The sequence below is a fragment of the Anabrus simplex genome, chromosome 5 (assembly GCF_040414725.1).
Source record: "Anabrus simplex isolate iqAnaSimp1 chromosome 5, ASM4041472v1, whole genome shotgun sequence".
NCBI classification, from domain to species: Eukaryota; Metazoa; Arthropoda; class Insecta; order Orthoptera; family Tettigoniidae; genus Anabrus; species Anabrus simplex.
In genome coordinates, this window is record NC_090269.1 from 50931108 (window position 1) to 50942098 (window position 10991).

Genomic DNA, 10991 nt, shown 5'->3' on the forward strand with positions numbered 1-10991 from the left:
TTTTCGTGTCTGTTTGTTTGTCTGTTTGTCTGTCTGTTTGTCTGTCTGTTTGTCTGTCTGTTTGTCTGTTCCACCATCACGTCGAAACGGCTGGATAGATCTCAACCAAACTTCATATTTAGAGTATACTCATCCCGGGGAAGGTTTCGATATACATATCATTTTAAAATATTTGAATAGACGGGGGGTTTATAGGAAAACCAGAATGGTTTTTCCACCATCACGTCGAAACGGCTGGATAGATCTCAACCAAACTTCATATTTAGAGTATACTCATCCCGGGGAAGGTTTTGATATGCATATCATTTTAAAATCTTTTAATAGACGGGGGGTTTATAGGAAAACCAGAATGGTTTTTCCACCATCACGTCGAAACGGCTGGATAGATCTCAACCAAGCTTCATATTTAGAGTATACTCAACCCGTGGAAGGTTTCGATATACATATGATTTTAAAATCTTTGAATAGATGGGGGGTTTATAGGAAAACCAGAATGGTTTTCCTCCATTTTCTCTTATACTATTGATTTTCTGTAAACTTCGTTTACCGTACGTGAAGCGTCTCTTCATTATAAACAACTTTCGTTTTGTTCATAATTTACCTTACTCTTCACATGACGGAGAAATTTACAATTTTCTGCTAGTACCATGCTCTGCATTGAGTGACCGACAGACCGACAACGAACCTACAGGTTACCATGGCAACGTCTCTGACTGCATGCCAGCAGGGAAGTAACGTATTGCCATTTTCCTCACCATGCTTTTAAATTCGTGGTTGTTCCTTGGGTAGAAGGCAATAGAGGCGTCAATCGGCCTATCTGCGGGATATTGGCGGAATATCGTTGGAGGTTATAACCGCCCTCGAATAGATTAAGTAATAACACCATTAGTCATCATCTTATTATTTGTTTACCTAAGAACCACTGGACCTAAATATCTCCTCTGTTACTGCTTTATTATATCCATAACTCACACTAGCATTATTTATTGAGGGGCATTTGATTTTCCAATACATTCACTTGGCATTTACATATTTGTCGTTATCCGCCTGTCCTCAGTTATAATCCATTTTCTATTACTTTCGACTTTCTTAACTGTATTATTTTCTTCCTTAATTACGCCGTATGTACGCGAGTGCTACAAACTACTGGATGTATTTCTACCAAGATTCATATTTAGAATACACCTGTCCTTGATAGCTTTTAGGGAAAAGTATTGTTTCTAAATCCCTGAACTGACTGGGGGTTTATACGAAACCGAAACAGTGATTTTGCACTTCCACAAAATATACACAACCAAACTTAATGGAAATCTACCTACCTTGGTAGAAATTAATTTCTAAACCTTTTTTTTCATGTGCATCATTTCGATACGAGGATTAATAAGGGAGACTTAACTCACGAGCGGGTGCGCGTAAAACGTATTCCTTACAACTTGAAAACTACTGAAGACATTCGAACCAAAATTTATATTTAGCATCCACCTATCCAAAGGTAGGTTTTTACGTAAATAACATTTCATGTTCCGGTATGGACTGGCGGTTTATAGGGAACCGAAATGGTGATTTTACTCTTCCACAATATATACAGAACAAGACCAACATGACTGGAAATCGACCAAACGTGATGGAATTCCACCTCTAAACCTTTTCCTCATGTGCATTTTTTCGTCAGGAGGATTGATAAGGGAGATATCATGAATGGTCACTTTTGCAGGTTAAGTCCAGCGGACATAGCTCAAAAGGTGTTTTACATGGAGCAGATTCCTTATCTATATAAATGAAATCGTAACGACTGTGTGCCTCTACACTGACTATTTTGGCGAAATTTTCGTATACCTTTCCGTTTAAGGGGTAATAATGACCATCTCCATAATTTTTGGTTTAGTTTCCTGAAAGTCCTAATTGTTACCCGCCTCGCCCAAAATCCAGATTGCGGCATAATCTGCCAAAAGAAAAAGAAGATAATTGAAATTTGACAAAATTATACGTTTTAGCCTGTAACGAACGGAAAACATCCAAGATCATTAAATTTTTCACTTTTTATCTGCGAAGAATATCGAAATATGCAGGCAATTTTAATGCTGGTGCAGACCTTCGGAAATTCCTATCACATAACGGATTGCACAATCTCCGTTCAATTTGGAATGATCTACAACCTTGGTCTTATGACTTTTGCCGTATCTGTATCCCTTTTACGTTTGATTTTTCTCTATTAATCGATGTTAAGTCAATTTGGAATTTTCACATTCATAATTCATACTTTCAATTACTTATATGAAATACAGAATCATCAAACTCTTCACGAAAATTGGCCCACCCAGTAGCCATATGTGAGTCAAATGCTATGTATGTAGCTGTCACATAATTATCCGAAAAGTAATGTAATGTGAGATAATCTTACAAAACCTTTACCCTGTTCCATGTTTCTAACTCAATCTGACCCAAGAATAGATGACATATCATAGGACCAGCCATTTAGGCCACTAAATCCGGCGTGTCTTATGGTATAATCCTTTGTCGATATGACGTACGTTTAGTAGCAGTTTATCTGTAAATGAAGGTCTTCAATATTGTAAACACGCATATACTTTCGTATGTCGATCTATATATATTCACTGATGTCGATTTGTAGCGATCGAGAAAGGGTGGGTCTGCTATTGTAATCAGTACTCCCCACACCGACTTTGACTGGCAGTAGGAAAGGGTTCCTTCTCCAACTCCTGTGTAACTGTCATTAGTAAGGAAGGCCTACAATTGTAATGAATAGTTCACTTCTCGATTTGACTTGCAGAAGGCAAGTGAGCATGCAGTTTTGTTTAAAACTCCCCTACCCGATTGTGTTTGGCAGTAGGCAAGGGTGCCCGCCATTATAAAGAAATGTCCTCATCTAAAATGTGACTGGCATTAGGCATAGTGGCCTGCTATTTTGATGGAAACTCACCAACTTGGTGTGACTGGCAGTAAGCTGGCTGGCAGTAGGAAAATGGGCCTGGCATTGTAATGATAACTGCGCAACTCAATTTCCAGTGATAGTAGGGTAATTGGATGCCATTATAATAGAAACTCCTCAACTGTAATCTGTCTGGAAGTAGGAAAGGGGGGCTGCCATTTTAACGAAAACTCCCCAAATCGATTCTGTCCGCGTAGTAGGCAATGGGGCCTGCAATTATAATGTAAACTTCCCAACTCGATTGTGAATGGCAGTAGGCAAGTGAGCCTGCCGTTATATCACAAATCCGTAACAAACACTTTACATTGGAAACAACGTACGGGGACCTCCCCATGCTCTTTCTCGGATAACGCTAAGAGACATGCAATTTTAAAACAATCTTATTTACTGCATGTACACTATTTACTTCGATATTCGAATACAATGTAGAATACCGTAGCGAAGCACGGGTACATTCGCTAGTATGGAATATTTAAAGTAAAAATGCATGCCGAGTGTAGGAATATTAGACGTTCCGTGGCTATGATCACCATATCAACAGTCACATACGTTATAGTTATTCAATGAATGTTGGCTGAATGGTCAGAGTACTGGCCTTCGGTTGAGAGGGTCCCGGGTTCGACTCCCGGCCGGGTTGGGTATTTTAACCTTCATTGTTTAATTCCAATGGCTCTGGAGCTGGGTGTTTGTCCTGTGCCCAACATCCCTGAAAATCTCACATAACACTATCCTCCACCACAATAACAAGCAGTTACCTACACATCGGAGGGTCTGCCTTGCAAGGGCTGCACTCGGCTAGAAATAGCCATGCGATATTACTATTATTGCTGAATTGCGTATACAGATAAGGACGCTTGTATAAGCGTTGAATAGCAGCGAGTGACGTAAACAAGCGAGTGATCACTTTATTTTAGTAATATTTGCTGTCTGCAGTAATCGTGGTAAAATATTCGACTTATTCATTAAGCACATATTGAATGCATGGAAAATAGTGTTGATGATCTCCACGATATTTTTAACAAGGAAGACACAGAACATGTATAGAGGTTATGGAGGCTGGAAATGTTCGTAAAATAAAACGAAACGCTTTAAGTGACAGAGTGACTCATTTCTCGTAGGTGACGTAAGTTTTAAAATGAAGTATCGATTTACGAATGAGTATGCTCGGGAAAGATATCGTGCGAAATTTATGTCACTGATAATAATTACTAACCTCATTCCGCGGCCATGTCCGTAGCGCTCTGAGAACTTATTACTAGTGAGAATAATATACTACAGAAATATGTGTATTATTGTTCTGTTCTTGTGTATTCGAGCATTCTATTCGTATTACCACGCAGCTTCTTGAAAGATGTTGCTCCTAGATAACCAGCAAAAGGCGGTGAACATGAAGAAATACACCAGTGAACTGCTGGAAGAGATCCCTACGGCTTGGAACGAGTGTATAGGCCTATGTGCAGTAGAGTAATACAATGCATATACCAAGTTTATTACTAAGAAAAATATGCAACGTTTATACATTTTATTCAATGTATACAAGTGTTGAAAATGAAATGGCGCATGGGTTTTAGTGCCGGGAGTGTCCGAGGACATGTTCGGCTCGCCCGGTGCATGTCTTTTGATTTGACTCTCGTAGGCGACTTGCGCGTCGTCAAGAGGATGAAATGATGATGAAGACGACACATACACCCAGCCCCCGTGCCAGCGAAATTAACCAATGATGGTTAAAATTCCAGACCCTGTCGGGAATCGAACCCGGGACCCCCGTGACCAAAGGCCAGCACGCTAACCATTTAGCCATGGAGCCGGACTATACAAGTGTTAAATAACTGTATAAGGACTTTTTATTAACAAGACTGGTAGAAGTAATGCCTTACTCAGCTAAGGGTGCCATGGTTGCGCTCTCTAATTTACCCCTGGAGATTCAGTCGTTTTGGTCCTGTTACGAAAGGCAAGGGTATATTCAGAGCCGCCTAACAAAAGGGTACTTTTTAAAACGCACTGATTTGAAAGGAACTTAGTAAGTGTCTTGAAGGAATGCCAAAAATCTTTAGAGGAGAACGAAAGAATTAGCCTCTCATTCAGACAGAGATAAATATAAGTAAAATCCAAGCGCGTTTTATGAGATCCCACTGTGCAACGCGAGGGTTTTCTTAATTCAACGACTTGTAAATGGACGCATTTTCACAATCACTTCACTAAAACGCCAGTGACTGCGAAGATTGTCGGCTACTGACTAGAACAGTGGCTACTGGCAGTCTACAATACCGTTCAAATACGGCCCATAAAACATCACACACTAGAAAAATATATCGTAAAAATTACTACCTGCACTTTTACAGAAGAAGCGTCTAAATGTGGAGCTGAAAAATTGTATTATTCCCAGGAGGTCTTTTGTGAAATTTAAGGATTTGATTCTTTACAAGCCCTCCAAAGCTCAACGTAACTGACTGAACATCTAGTATTCTTATTGTCAGAATAGAGATGTCGTTCCTAAATTCTTCGACTAACCCCTGTAGGTGGCGGACGCAGACAAAGAATACACCCAAAGTATCCTCTGTCTGTCGTAAGGGGCGACTAGAAGGTGTGACCAAGGTATGACTGAATTAGAACCATGAGACTACTTGTGATTACTACCATCACGCGAGGAACACTATGGGTCGCCTTTACTTGCGAGTAGTAACACAATAGGTTTGTGATTAGTAGTAACAGAGAGTGAATCAGTATAGGTTTTACAGTACCCATGATTAGTACCACTATATGAGCGATACCGTGGGTGTGCATTGCCTGTGATTAGTATCCACTATGTGAGGAACACCACGGGATAGTACGAGTCCTGTGATTAGTACACCTATGTGAAGAACACCTAGGGTTTGCGTTGTCTACGAGTGGCGCCGTAATGTAAGAAACACCACAGGTCTGCGTTACCTGTGCGTATTACATTAACTGTGAGAAGTGCCACAATGTGTGGAACACCGTAAATCTACGTCACTCATGATTAGTATCGCTAAATGAGAAATACTATGGTTCTTACTTTCCTAGCAATAAGTACCATTATGAGGGGCCATAGACCTCGATTTTGGACCACTTTAGACAATAAGCATAATCGATTCAGGTTTATGCTTTGGAAGCAGCCCCTTGGTCATTAATTACTATTGTTTTAATATTATTTCTGGGAAGGTGGGATATTGCGGGTCGAATCCACTGACTTTTTTAGTTCATAATAATTGTTCATCGTCTCTTTTTTTAATTCTAGTCGGTGAATTGATATTGGAATTATTTTTAATTTTCAATATTGCGAGCTGAATCCAATGGTTACTTTAAATTCATATTCATCCATTCATTCTTCATCATCACGTTTTGAATTCTGGTCAGTGGTTGAGTTTTGGACTTTTAAATTATCATCACATTTCGTCTCATTTCGAACCGATGACCTAGATGTTGGCCCCTTTAAACAACAAGCATCATCATCATCATCATCCCTTCGAAAAGGCAGCCCACGACTCTCATGCAGTCACTACAAAAAGTGATTTTTTCAGCCTCAGTGACATGTAAATATTGTATAAATTCAATTCTCCCTATATCGAACCTAATTCCAGTCAAATGGCAGTATATTTTCTTCTTCTTCTTCTTATTATTATTGTGATGATGATGTGTGTCAACTGGTACCGCCCAGGAAAAAGGTGAGTGGTTGCGGAACACTACGTTGGATATGCTGTCATTTTGCATTCGTTAAAGGGCATGGATGTTAATTCTAGTTGTAAGTTCATTTAACCATGTTCTGAACTAACACTGGATATAATTTTCTTAAATATGAGTGAAATACATTATTTTGGTTGGATGTATGAACAAAAATCCAAATAGCAAAATTATGGGTTAATCACACCGAGACGGACATTCAAGACTCACCGTGGGATTTGGGTAGGAATTAAGAGCAACACATCAGTACAACCTGCACGGTAGAGACCATACAAGCTATGTTTTCCTATTCACAAGTACATTTTTTTTAAATTTTTAGAATTAGTTTTATATCGCACCGACACAGATAGGTCTCATGGCGATGATGGGATAGGAAAGGCTTAGGAGTGGGAAGGAAGTTCTTTTTTTACAGTTTGCATTACGTCACACCGACTCAGATAGGTCTTATGGCGACGATGGGACAGGAAAGGTCTAGGAGTGGGAAGGAAGCGACCGTGGCCTTAATTAAGGTACAGCCCCAGTTTGCTTGGTGTGAACATGGGAAACCACGGAAAACCACCTTCAGGGCTGCCGACAGTGGGACTCGAACCTACTATCTCCCAGATGCAAGCTCACAGCTGCGCGACCCTAACCGCACGGCCAACTCGTCCGGTGGGGAAGGAAGTGGCCGTGGCCTTAATTAAGGCACATCCCCATAATTTGCCTGGTGTGAAAGTGGGAAACCACGGAAAACCATCTTCAGGGCTGCCGACAGTGGGGCTCGAACCCACTACCTCCCGGATGCAAGTTCACGGCTGCGCGCCCCTAACCGCACAGCCAACTCGCCCGGTTAAGTACATTTTTCAACGTACACTGTAATAGTAGAACATTTTTAACTCAGCAATCCGGTGTGGGTACATGCAATGTTTGTTCACTAATGACAGTGGATATAAATTTCACAGTGTGATTCGCCCACTTCACAGAGTTACTTAAATAGGGTGTGGTGACATTGTTTTCAATGAAGTTTCACCACACTCCACGTGCAGTAAATATTTGCGGTACACAAAACTAAACACTTGCTTGGAGCAAATTTTGAACCTATCAAAGGAGCTTCTCTTTGCCAAACTATGAAATACAGCGTGCTGTTTTTTTATCTATTCCCCCTCCATCCACACTGAACAGACAGCACAGAACAGACAGCACATAATTCTGATATTCCCTTCTAGTGAATGTGAACGATTTCACGACCTTCAGCGAACCCAGAAGCTACACCTCTGAATTAACCTACTCATGAAGTGAAAACATCAGCTCTTCCCCAAAAAGGTGAAACTCAGTTGTAATTGTTCGTGACTCGCTTACTAAATGAAAAATATATAAAACTGCATTTAAATAGAAAAATATGAAAATTAATATTCATTAAATAAAATACGCAACCGTTGGACCTTGTACTCACACTTGGTTCTTACCTGATTACTTACACATACGTTATTTGAAGGGCGCCAGCTACAACTCAGTGCAGCAATAATAGAATGAGAATCTTGAATATATGGTATGGGGTAATAAGCTTACTTTTGACAACATACCATATAAGTTCTGGGAAAAGGAGATTGGCGTTCGGTTTCCCCATTAAATTTGAGGTTATCTAATTCTGTCATTGAAATAATACTATGAATTCATTTGATCGAACAAAATATATTCTTTAAATTGTAGAGATAAAAATAGTAAGTCTTGCTGCAATAAAACAGATGAGAATATGAAATTATGACATTGCAACTGAAAGAAACTAGGCATGAATTTGAATTCTTCTTGACCGGACATTTAACAGTTTTATGCGAAATATATCCCTCACTGGTTCACTTGACTGTACTTTCAACACTTTGAGTGTAATTACGACGTATTCCTTTGATCTGGTGTTTACTGTAGATGTGTTAGGCCTAATTTGGTGATATATCCATGAGACTGCATCTTCTCCATATCATATGACTTCTTGGTAAGTCTGTACTGTATGACTTCATTGCAAGTGTATCCTTCTATGACTCCATGGTAAGCCTTTCCGTCCGTATCTTGAACTAAGTGACCGACCAACTGTGGCCTCACTGAGTCTTCTCCATCTCGTTCACTCTCGTTGACTCTCGTTGACTGACGGACTGAGCCCTCTGCATCCCTATGACTTCTTCACTGTTCAGCTTCCGTTTAACTAATGACTGACGCTACAATATGCAGCCACCTTATACAGACTGGTTGACACACCTACGTAATCTCCAGAAATAAATATGATCTACTTCCACCTCGCGACAAATGTTACAACCTACGGCGAAATCGCCCGCAGCACCCAGTAGATATCTCCAAGAACGTGAGCTCATCGCTAAACAAGCACGATGACGTAGCGATGACTCGGCAGAAACGCCAGCAGTATTGCACAATGTAGCAATGTCACATCCACATCTGATATACAGCAACTCTTACTGTACAGGTTTTTAGTGTTAATCTACACACACGTATATATGCACACATTTAACTACAATCACACAAGCGACAAGCATTGCAGAATTGAACTGAATAATAATTATAATAAAAAATAGTAATCTTACAGATAAAATAATAATATTACGGAAATAATAATAATAATAATAATAATAATAATAATAATAATAATAATAATAATAATAATAATCATAATACAGATATCATCTTGTAACGGGATTTGAACCGTTACACAATATACCTTGAGAAGATATCAGCGAATTGTAACGACCAACACGTAAGTTTTCTTTCAGAAATAGACTGAGCGAAACAAGTGATTTATTTGTTTGTCCAACTCCTGCCCCATTTCTCTACGGGATTGGGTATGAGGTGAGATGAATCTGTCATAGCGGGTTTTTATGACCGGATGCCCTTCCTGACGTCAACCTCATCAGAGGAGTTGATGAGATGAAATGCATTACGTGATATATGATAGTAGAAGGGAGAGGATGAAACCCGGTGCCGGCACATAGCCTACTCCTATCGAATATCACCAAAGGGTCTGCTTAAGGCGTAACGTTTCCATCCGACGGACGAATCACCTTCAACAGCGTCATATTCACTCACTCCATTCGAACACTGCGGAGAGGTTTTGGAATTTACTCCAGGCTTTTGGCATGCAATCTAGTGATTAGAAATTGTATACCACCATCTACCCTACCCTGCCGGCCAACATTCTAATGGTGAAATTGTTTTCGACCAACGAGATTCGAACCGGCCTACCGCGGGGTCAGATCGTTTAGACTTCAGGCGGGCCACTGAGTGAAAGAAGTGGTATTATACGATAATTAATTATTTTGATATTTTTATTTCATATAATAACGTTCATTTATCTTTAAAAAAGGAAATAGGATACAATAATACTTTAAATTCAATTACGTCACCATGGGAAGTCTATGTAACAACGAAGACAATTACAGTGTTACCACTAATAAAGAAAGAGCACTTATATATTGTTTTGGGCTTTACGTCGCACAAACACATGCAGGTCTTAGGACCACCATGGGCTAGGATTGGAAGGACATTGTCAGGGTTGCCAACAGTGGGATTCGAACCCCTCATCTCTTGAATGTAAGCCAACAGCTACACGGATCGAACCGCGCAGTCAAATCGCTCGGTAACTAATCATAAAAGTACTTGTGATGATATATTTTATTTATATAACACAAACTAAGTTGTACTGAATTACTGTACTAATATTTTTCTTATTATTATTTAACCTAAAAAACTATTAAAGTGGCTTATATGTGCAGTTTGTTCTCAGAAAGTAACTTACCTGATTCTCGGCGAGATCGTTGAGGCTCAGGTTGTACACCAGGTTCCTGAAAAAGAAAGAAAAGGAAGTTAAAGAGACGCGAATATGTAATACAGTGAGTTACAATTTTGATATTTTATTTTACAACGTTCAAGAGTTACAAAAACACTTCCCTGCACACGACTATTTCAGAAAATACTTATTCTAATGGTTTTGGAAGTTGATAATGTTTAAAAACTATTCTTATTAAAATTTGGTACATGTTCCCAATGCTCACTATTATTTCCTTTTCGTTTTTGTTTGGTTTTCATTCCCCACCCTGAAAGGGTAGGGCGGGCCACCAACAAGGTTACGCCCTCTCCCCGGTCAAGTTATTTATTTTAGTTTATTGAATCTATGAATATAATTTGAACGTGTAACACAAAATTATGAGAAAAAAGCAATACTAACGCCTATGTGTTATTCATCAAAAGATCTCAGGATTACTACAAAAAAAATCTTTCATTAAGTCCCCTATTTGTATAAAATAGTTATTTATCCGAATAATATGATGCTTAGGACATTGCAGTTAACTGTATTCGCCGG

General features: G+C 39.4%; 1 protein-coding gene across 1 annotated transcript in view; it reads right to left on the reverse strand.

Moving 5' to 3' along the window:
* The window catches only part of Sema1a (semaphorin 1a), an 828612-nt gene extending 818144 nt beyond the window's left edge, over positions 1-10468 (reverse strand). The window contains exon 1 of the mRNA XM_067146885.2: positions 10428-10468. The gene's annotated coding sequence lies outside the window, so the exon portion shown is untranslated. The remainder of the gene's footprint in view (positions 1-10427) is intronic.
* Between the last annotated feature and the right edge of the window lie 523 nt (positions 10469-10991).